The sequence below is a fragment of the Nicotiana sylvestris genome, chromosome 12 (genome assembly GCF_000393655.2).
Source record: "Nicotiana sylvestris chromosome 12, ASM39365v2, whole genome shotgun sequence".
Lineage (NCBI taxonomy): Eukaryota > Viridiplantae > Streptophyta > Magnoliopsida > Solanales > Solanaceae > Nicotiana > Nicotiana sylvestris.
In genome coordinates this window covers 95,063,667-95,075,007 of record NC_091068.1, presented here as the reverse complement: position 1 = coordinate 95,075,007, position 11,341 = coordinate 95,063,667, and the positions used below count along the sequence as shown (strand labels likewise).

Sequence of the window (11,341 nt, the reverse complement as noted above, 5' to 3'; positions counted from 1 at the left end):
CGGCACATTATGTGACCGCAGAACAGGTCTGCGGACCGTAGACTGGTCACAGACGGAGGTAGAAAAAGGCCAGGGGTCGAGGCCAATTATGTGGCCCATTTGCGGACCGCAGAAGAATTATGCGGTCGCATATGCGATCGCAGATCTGTGTCGGGGCTCTTATTTTTTATTTTTAAACCCGACCCTATTCCATTAAAACATCCATTTTAGACCATTTTGAGCACATTTTCTGATATTTCTAGAGAGAGAGAGAGAGAGTCCTAGAGGGAGGGCCTAATCATCATCAAATTGTTCTTCAATTATCACTTAAAACTTTGAAGATATTCAAGTGAAACACCTAAGTCTTCATCCTAAGAGGTAAGACTTCATCACCCCAGCTCTTAATTCCAAACGTAGCTATAATGGGTCATTAGTGAGATAATTCACGGGGATGAGAGTGATTACATTGCATGCATGTGTTCTTAGAAGATATGGGAAAATTGTAAATCAAAGATAGAGAATTGTAAATCAAAGATAGAGAAGAATGGGGAATGGGATGGTGTAATCTTCCATAAAAGGAGCATAAACTTTAATGAACATATAATGTTTGATAAAATGCTCAAACGAGCTAGGATTATGATCATTTTCCTAATTATGGGTTCAATTGTGCTACATTGCTAAAATAGATTGAAGTTGTGAACATTTCGGAACATTGTAGGAATTAAGGAAAGCTCAATTGAGGTATGTATTGCTAAACCCCCTTCTTCTTAGAATCGAACCCCTAGTGTTCGCGTAATTGGTGCAAGTCCCTAAATTGATTGTCGTTTGCCCTAATGTGTTGTGTTGAAAGTTTCATTTTCAATAATTATTCTAAATGTTTCTCATGTCGTCATGCTATTTGGGAATGTGTTTAAAATATGTAATATATGTGTTGAGAAAGGTCAAGAATTCATGTCTAGAATCGAATAAAGCTTGCTATGATAGTTTGTATGAAGTGCCTTCGTGTGATTAAGATTTTTCAAGCTTTTCCTTTATATGTGCAATGCCTTATATGATAGGTCTTATTGATGTGGATGATAATGTTATTTGAATGTATAAAAGGGGAAATTTGAATTGTAAGATACTGCCAAGTGCCAAGAACAATTTAATAAATGAGGCTACTCGTGCTATGTAATGAAAGATCGTATGGAAATGTGAATTGAGATGAACGATTGAAAGGATGATGTCTCAAGTGAGATGGCCTAGCCGATCGGGACGTGACCGGATACTATGCTACATACATTATGATAATTGTGCTAGATTGATTAATTGAAATTGTGGATATGGTTGATATCTTAAATGAGATGACCTGGCTGATCGGGTTGAATACGGGCACCGTGTGGAATACGGTAGTATTGTGGATTGTGACACATGACACTGAGATTATCAACCTAATAAGATGGAAATTTAACCGGAAACTATGTGATGCTTACTTGATGTTTTTCGTATTTGTTTGAAGTTCTTATTGTACATCATGACTCCTTCCTCTAAGTTTCGTTGTTCATTATATTAAGATTGATGTTTAGCTCTACATATTAGTACTATTCGACAATACTAACGTCCCTTTTGCCTGGAGCGGTACATCTTTAAATGGATGTAGGTGGTTCCGCATCAGATAGTGTTGACCACAGCTAGTGGCGCGCCCTCTTTCAGCTGACTTGGTGAGCCCCACATTATTTCAGGGTCCTATATCTTATGTTCACCTTCTTACCATATTTTGAGGTATAGCCGGGGTCTTGTTGCCGGCACTTTTTTAGCACTTTCTTTTGTATCTACTTAGAGGCTCCATAGATATTTGTGTGGGTTGTATATGGGTGTTGGGAAGGTCAATGGATTATATTGTGCTTTGGATTCCTGTTCCACTAAATCATAAGGTGTATGTACTTTAAAACTTAACAATGATGTACCTAATGAATTGGCTTAGTAATGTACTTGTATGATCTCCTATTGTCTAATTGATGAAATCATGTCTTCTCTTGATCATAAGTGAGTCTGGTAGAAAGTATCTAACAGGTTTGCTGGGCTGGGTTCACTCGGTTGAATGTCGGTTGCGCTCCCCAAGCTTGTTCAAATGCACTTAAGGCTAAAATAGGTTTGAAGTACCAGTAGTTTCATGCACTTGAGGCCAGTAAGTCTGAAGTGAAAAATTACACTTTAGATGCACTTAAGGCCAAAAGGTCTGAAGTACAACAAACGTTTTGCTACACTTAAGGCTAATAGTTTGAAGTGAAAAATTGTACTTCAGATTATTTTTCACTTCAGATGCACTTAAGGCCTAAAGGTCTGAAGTGCAACCAACGTTTTTATGCACTTAAGGCCAAATAGGCCTAAAGTGCAAATTGCTTAGAAACAAAAATTTGTTCTTCGAATTATAACAATCCAATATACGATTTAATACCTAAATCTACTCCAAATGAGCTCAAATTTATAACATAACCTTCAAATATCATCAGGAACAAACTCCAATCATCAATTTGTCAAAACAACAATAAGTCTAATGAACACATTTTGCAATTAAGAAAAATAAGAAGAAGAAACCCTAAGCAATAGTAAAAATAAAGCGTCACAACAGCTCACCATTGTAAAACATCATAAACTACATTAAAATATGTTCACAACCATCATATAATATCATTGTCATCCGAAGAAGAAGAAAAAGAAGAAGAAGAAGAAGAAGAAGAAGAAGATGAAGAAAAAACGAAGGGGGTGAAGGAGGAGGAGAAAAAGACCTAAAGTTGTTTAAAAAGTGGATATAAGTTAAAACTTTTATAAAAAGTGGTTATAGGTTAAATGGGGGCGACCAAATAGGGCGCCCCGTTTAATTTTTACTAAAAAATGGTGGTTTAATTAGAAAGCCCATCATGTTTTTATTGGACTTGGAGAGCACCGACCCGTTATCCTTCCGCTGCATAAAGCGGGAGCTGTTTGTTGCTTTGTGAAACCAGTCCACTCCACTCTAGGAGCCCATACTTTAAGTTTGGGCCATGTGACTCACCTACATGCTTGGATAGGGTAGGCCAGACATCCACTACCCAAAGCCTAGAATGTAGGGGTATACAAAGGAAACTGACAAACCGCACTAATTTAATAATCCGAATCAAACCGTGAAAAAATATCCGATTATGGTTTAGTTTGATGTTGGAAAAAAAATCGACCATAATTGATTTGGTTTGGTTTTAACTAAAGAAAGTCAAACCGAAACCAAACCAACCCGACATTACATATATCGAAATTTTATAATTTAAGGTATTATTTCAAGGTTGGACTTAGAACTTTTGAATGTTCTAGTAAGTTTTGTAGCCATTAATATTAGTAACTTAAATAATGCTAACAAAAGCCCAAACCAAAATCAAATCAATACTAATGCTAACAAAAGACATTTAATTCAATACTACGAACGACAATGGATTGAATATCTATTTTTTTTTTTTTTGCAATAATTTAGATAAAAATGTATAACCTATTTTTATTTTTTCTTTAGCATTTAGTCATGTAATTAATACTCCCTTATTAGTCTACTTATTTTTGCATGACTTACTACTTTTAGATTATGTTTATTTTTATTATGAATTTTTAATTAGCAATATTTATATTACAAAATTTTATTGTCTTTATTATTGAATTTTAGGATAATGCCATGACACATCTCATATTTTGTATTATTTTCTCGGAAAATACTTTATATAGTTGTATCTTACTAGGATTAAAGAAATATTTTGAGCACAAGTTATATGTTTTGTGCTGCGAAGATTTTACCGGAAAAAAACCGAAAAAATCCGAATAATCCGAAAACCCGAGAAAAACTGAGATTGAAAAATTCGAGTTTTATTGATTTTGTTTGCTCTTTAGATTTAATAACCCGATATAATTGGTTTGATTTGGTAATTGCAAAATTCGAACCAACCCGACCTATGTACACCCTACCAAAATGTTCTCTCATGTCCAGATATAAACGTAATAAGTTGCTGTGTGAAAATGAAGTGCGAAATGAAGACCTGTTTGGTGACAAGAGTAATGGTTATCAAACTATATTTTATACCTTTTCGCTTTAATACTGTCTTTTTTTCTTTTTCGGCATGAGAATTTTTCTTACTTGGAGATAATATAATTCCAAATACAAGCAGACAATGCATTTTAAAACAAAATTCGAGGGAACTAAACCTATTGAATAGGGAATATAAGCATTTCTATAATTTTCTTTTCGTATGAGTAAGGGCAGGGTGTTCTTGCAATTTTCTAAAACTGTCAAGTCATACCCACCAACTAGTTTTTTAGTCTTTTTATAAATTGAAAATAATCAAATTCCATTAAGTCTACATAAAAATAATTCTAAAATTTAATGATTATTTCATGTTCTTCTCGCCATTTTGAAATTGGAAAAATTACAAGGGAATCTATAGTTCAACGTATGCAGCCAATTAACTAAAGCTGATATACTCCATTATTCAATTTGCATGATAGAAAGAACAATTAAGTGGATTAAAATATGTAGTTAAATAAAAGATCTGTACAAAAATTCTAACTACGTATCTATCACCCGGAATAGTCCATGAAGCACATAGACATAGGCAAGATCTAATATCAACCACTGCCAAGAGTTGCGATGAGATGGATAAGATCCTTCCATCCTTGATTAAAAGTCTCATTTTCGAGCTTGAATATGAAAAAAAATTCTTATAAGAAGCACTTTTTTTTTATTAACGAGTCTTATTCAGTAAAAATCGAAATTAGTTGGAGCTCGAATACAAATATCGCCTATACATGATTAAAGAATCCCTTGTATATTCCCTTTTGCTTAGCTGCTCCTCGTGGAAATAGTAGCTCCATTCAATCTAAGCTACATTTACATTATATTTTTTTCATTTTGTGACTTTACAAAACGTTAGGTATCATTCATTTCCCATGCAACTTTATAAAAAGAGAGAGAGGGTATCCCGGTGATTCAAATTTCATCAAATGCATAATTTAATCGAAACAATCCCTTCACCAGAAGCAAACATGATAAGTAAGAGACAAAAATAATTAGACAAGTTGTTGTTATGAAAAGAAGAAAGAAAGATATAAAATTATTTGCATCAAATACAAAATGTGAAATAAAAAGAGAATTAGGTATTGAAGTAATGCTCTCAAGAAATGAGAACAAACAAGAAAACTGGGTAAAAATATCACGGTATAGCCAGTTTTCGGATTGGTCATTCAAAAATAGCTAGAGTTTATCGAGTCAATGAAAAATAACCACTACTTTGCTTCAACAGAGACCGGTCCAGCATAATATACTGGAGTTCGGTGCACCTGTGTATGAACTATGCTGGACCGGTATACTTTACTGGCTCCAGTATAATATACTGGAGACTGGAGCACCGGTGCTCCAAACTCCAGTATATTATGCTGGACCGGTATACTTGCTGTAACTCCAGTATATTATGCTAGAGTTCTAGTGTACTTATGCTGGAACTCCATCATATTATGCTGGAGTTCCAGCATAATATAATGACGTATTTTCCGGGTTTTGACAGTATTTTCGCTCAGATTTATCTTTACATAAAAAATGGCGAAATTTCGATTAATTTTGAAACTGAGCTATTTTTGAACGAGCAGTTGTAAATCTGGCTATTTTTTAATTTCTCAAAAAATGAGCTGTATCTAGAAAGACGGGGCCAAAAAAACGGTGGTTTGATTGGAGAAGCCCATTAGATTTTTATTGGACTTGGATAGCACCAACTCGTTATCCTTCCACTGCACGAAGCGCGAGCTGTTTGTTCCTCTGTGAAACCAGCCTCACGCGGTCCACCCTACTCTAGAAGCTAAGAAGCCCATACTTTCGTTTGGGCCACATGACTCAACTCCATGCTTGGATAGGGCAGGCTAGACATTAGCCACCCAAAGCCCAGCCTTCAGGATCAACCTACTGGCTCCAGTATAATATACTGGAGACTGGAGCACCGGTGCTCCAAACTCCAGTATATTATGCTGGACCGGTATACTTGGTGTACTTATGCTGGAACTCCATCATATTATGCTGGAGTTCCAGCATAATATAATGGCGTATTTTCCGGGTTTTGACAGTATTTTCGCTCAGATTTATCTTTACATAAAAAATGACGAAATTTCGATTAATTTTGAAACTGAGCTATTTTTGAATGAGCAGTTGTAAATCTGGCTATTTTTTAATTTCTCAAAAAATGAGCTGTATCTAGAAAGACGGGGCCAAAAAAAAGTGGTGGTTTGATTGGAGAAGCCCATTAGATTTTTATTGGACTTGGATAGCACCAGCTCGTTATCCTTCCACTGCACGAAGCGCGAGCTGTTCGTTGCTCTGTGAAACCAGCCTCACGCGGTCCACCCCACTCTAGGAGCTAAGAAGCCCATACTTTCGTTTGGGCCACATGACTTAACTCCATGCTTGGATAGGGCAGGCTAGACATTAGCCACCCAAAGCCCAGCCTTCAGGATCAACCTACTGGCTCCAGTATAATATACTGGAGACTGGAGCACCGGTGCTCCAAACTCCAGTATATTATGCTGGACCGGTAAACTTGCTGTAACTCCAGTATATTATGCTAGAGTTCTAGTGTACTTATGCTGGAACTCCATCATATTATGCTGGAGTTCTAGCATAATATAATGGCGTATTTTCCGGGTTTTGACAGTATTTTCGATCAGATTTATTTTTACATAAAAAATGGCGAAATTTCGATTAATTTTGAAACTGAGCTATTTTTGAATGAGCAGTTGTAAATCTGGCTATTTTTTAATTTCTCAAAAAATGAGCTGTATCTAGAAAGACGGGGCCAAAAAAAAGCAGTGGTTTGATTGGAGAAGCCCATTAGATTTTTATTGGACTTGGATAGCACCAGCTCGTTATCCTTCCACTCCACGAAGCATGAGCTGTTCGTTGCTCTGTGAAACCAGCCTCACGCGGTCCACCCCCCTCTAGGAGCTAAGAAGCCCATACTTTCGTTTGGGCCACATGACTCAACTCCATGCTTGGATAGGGCAGGCTTGACATTAGCCACCCAAAGCCCAGCCTTTGGCTGGATCAACCCAAGATTCCACCAAATTGTTGCCCCCACTTGGGTCACAAGCCCAAGTTACAAGGCTCGACGATAGAGTATTTCTCATGTCCACATATAAAGATAAATAAGTCACTGTAGGAAAACGATATGGGAGATGATGGTGTAGCTTTAAACGTCATAAATCTCTATATATATATTTAACCGGGACTTTGACCCGATGACGTGACATGCCTAATTGATCAGCAATTGCCTTTATCATTTTTCTCCATTTTTTGAGTTTTCTCTTCTTTTTTTTCCCATTTACCTCATTCAATAATAAATTTCTTCTTCTTTCGTTTACCTGTTAATCTAATTGACAACCCAACCGTTTCATTTTTCCTTCATTGATAGTAATAGCCCATTAATTTCTACCAAACCCTTTCTTCTTCCTTCTTGATGACGACAATTTCAAACACTAATATCTTTTCTTTCTCTCCATGGATAAAATGATAATTCCTCTTTTCTTCTGGAAATTCATATGTGATATGACTTGAATTCAACTCAAGCTGAAAATTTAAGGGGGAAAGGCTGGTAACTTTTTTTTCCTTTTTCTTTTTATTCAATCATAAATTCTTGGTTCAAATATGATATTCTTCACATTTTCCTCTTTTGATTTATTTATTTTAATAGGGAAACGATGTTGGACAGTGTTATCAATACATGTCGTCACCAAAAATTCAAGCTTCGGTCATCTGTCTTCACTTTCTCTTGCACGTTCAATCATAAATTAGAAGAAGCATTTTTTTTTTTTAGTTTTTTGTAGCAAAATATCAAATACTGTTATCATTTGTTGGTCTTATATTTAATTCCTTTTTTTCTAATTTTTTGGAGACTGACATATGTATCTTCCTTTCATCGGACTTCACAAGTCGTGCTTATGGCGCCGGAAAAAGAGAAGATTACTTGCCGTTCTCCTCTCGATTTCCCCATTGTGAGGTTTAGAACACACTAATTTTTGATAAGTTAATTAACTTTATTTGCAGTTGTGTTCTTAATTCTATCAAGAAATTATAAAAAAAAATCGCAACGATTTTTCCTTTTTGGAAATAATAGAAGCTATTCAGAGTTGCAGGTTACTTTGCGCTAAGAGTAAAGCCTAAATGTAGAAGATAAAAAAAAAATAATGTGTTTAATCTAGACTAGATAATTTTTGGTCATATTAGTGTGAATGGTTGTTGTTGTTTGGATGATTAAAATTGTGCAAATATCCTCAAACTGTCAAATCTCACCACAATGTTGAATTATTCGCAATTATAACTTGGTTTGTTTTCAATCTTCTTTTTTATCCTTTATCCCCGAAAGGACACTATTTTAATTCTCATATAAATATCTCTATCTCTCTATATATAACTACTCTTTAGAAATGGGAATCGAGGAGCTTCTAGTTCAAGTGAATTGACCAAAAAACCAAGTCATTTTAATTTATTCCCTAGAATACTCTTCCAGCTCAATATTTTTGCCAGGCATTCACAGGGTTATATTTGCCTTTTCAGTCATTCATCCACAATTTTGTCCAACATGGGCCCACAGACTTCCCTTCCACACGTATATCAAGAATAAATAGAACATGGGTCCCACCTACATTTTTCATCAATTGCACGTGAATTATAGTTTTGTTTGGGTTAGATCATAGGAAAATAAAATAAGTAATACTGTAATATACTACAATTACATCAAATTGTAGAGATTATAATAAAATAAGAGAAAAAAAGATAATATACTATAGTTAATTAGCATTACGTAATAGTTTAACCAACAAAAAATGTTAAAGTGAGTTAATGAATCTAATTTAAGACAAAAAGGTAACATATTGCAGTTAAACAAAATGTAAAAGTAAGTTAATGAATCTAAAGTAAAATATAAAGGTAAGATATTGCCGTTAAACCAACTTTAAGTAATAATATAAGCAAACAAAAATTGTTAAAATGAGTTAATGGATGTAATGTAGAACAAAAATATGGAACAAAATTTGTTTGATGTAGAATAAATATGCCAGGTCCAACAATTTAAACATCCTATATAGAGATATTTGAAATCAAATGGTTAGGTCTGAAGTAGAATTAATTCTTATTAAATAAACATATATGTAAAATTTCAATCTTAAAATCTGTATATTAAATAAACATGTATGTAAAATCTGTATATTATATAATCTGTGTTTAAATAAATTAGGAACCTTTTTTCTTAAATATACGCGCTAAGAAACTACCAAAATGTGTTGCTTATGAATTTTGTGCTACCAATAAACGGACTTATTATTTTTCTAAAGAAAAAGATTCAAATTACAATATATATAAGGAAATAACAACAGCAAAAACAAAGAAAAAGTAAGTCGATGAAATATTGGTCACCTGTTATTTCTTGTTCACTGATGTTTAATCCCAACAAAATAAGTTTAAATTCATATGCTGAATTCTGAAACGCATTAGTTTTTATTGAATAACGATGCAAATGTAATATCGATCTTTAAATATATTATTTAAATTAACTGAAAGATCTTTGAGAAACAATTGGAGTAATACAATAAAATCTGCAGCATGATACAAATATGGACATTTGGAGCCTTGGTATCCTCGGCTATGAATTTCTATATGGAGTGCCTCCATTTGAAGCAGAGGAACAATCAATCAGATAGGTTTAGGTGAATGCTCCAGGCCTACAACATTTTGCTCTTAGCTGGTTTGCCTTGCATGTGTGCAAAGCTATTCGGCGATGCAAATATAAAATGTTCCATTTAATATTGTCATTACACCGTTATTTACAATGATATAATTTTTATATCTCACTTTATTTCTTGCAAACAATGACAAAAAATTTTAAAATTTATAAGTCATCCTAACCAGAAAAATTTCACAAAATGTTACAGCAAAAATCGAAATGATAACATAATATATTATCAAACAATATGGTTTTATTAACGTTGCCCGGGCTACCTCTCCACTAGTATATATAAAAGAGGAAATAAAAAAGGTGACTTAGCACCTCTCTTTGGCCAATGATCCCATTTATCTTTTTTCTCCTTTTTTGGCTTTTTCTCTCATTTTTATATAAGTAAATTAGCTCAATAATAACTTGACTCTCCATGATGTCCAATTTTATTTTACTCTTTAAACTATTAATGTGTTTGCCCACATGAAAAAGGAAATATTTACCAATGGTTGTATTCCAAAAATGGAGGTTACGATTCCACCGTTTCATAAACTTAATGCTTACTAACTATTATGTTACAAAAATAGTCCGTTACTTAGCTTCCACCCTTTCATATTCAATATTTATGAGGAACAACAATGAAGGCTAAAGATTCGCATCCTACATTTATAAGGTCATACAACGTTTTTAACACCAATCCCATATTCGGGTGGCTAGCGATGATGAGATTGTTAGCTTGATGAATAATGTTCTCGAAAAGAGAGTAAAAACCTCATCAGATGTCCAGTAAGTTTTTTCATTAACTTTTAAATTATGTCATACATTTTTTTTCTATAAAAAAAAGAAAGAAAGAAAAGGCGAATAAAATAACAATAATGTTGTATTTTCTGCATGTGGGAACTGACTGCTTAATTCTTATTTTCATACCGTATATGACTAATAATATGAAGCCAATAATATATGAGGTTATTTTTAAGAACTAAGTTAAGCTGTTGTTTTTCAGGTAGGAGTGTCTTTTTCTTTATGCGATATATGGGGATTTTATGAAGCCAATAATCAGTAAGGTTATTTTTGTTTACATATTTTTTTAGTTTTATCATTGGGTATCGGGAACTCAAATGCTGATTATGTATTATTATAAGGGAAGACGGAAGCTACACTGAAATATAATTTTCCTACGATGGAAAGAGTAAACGAGAGGTTATTTTCTACTTCTTGAACTTCTAATGATTGTGGTCGGTTCACTTCAAGCCTCCAGCAAAATTGTAGTTCTTTTTGTGTTTGATATAATTGGGTATATGGATCAGGTTTTACTTTTTTATTTCTTTCATTATGTGCTATCGTCCTTTTTACTTGTATGGAAAAGATGATATATATATATATATATATATATATATATATATATATATATATATATATATATATATATATATATATATATATATACACACACATTAAATGTCAAAAATATCATGATTTAAATTTTGTTACACATACAACACATAAACTGATCATTATTATGTGTTGTCGTGATACATATATAGTAAATGTCAAAAATATCGTGATTTAAATTTTATTACACATACAACACTTAAATTGATCGTGTTTTTTATAAAATA

General features: G+C 33.6%; 1 long non-coding RNA gene across 1 annotated transcript; it reads left to right on the top strand.

Moving 5' to 3' along the window:
• Positions 1-7,468: 7,468 nt before the first annotated feature.
• LOC138884377 (uncharacterized) lies at positions 7,469-7,894 on the top strand. The gene is made up of 2 exons (XR_011404567.1): positions 7,469-7,604; positions 7,704-7,894. It is a non-coding gene; the product is annotated as an uncharacterized lncRNA (long non-coding RNA).
• The last annotated feature ends 3,447 nt before the right edge of the window (positions 7,895-11,341 follow it).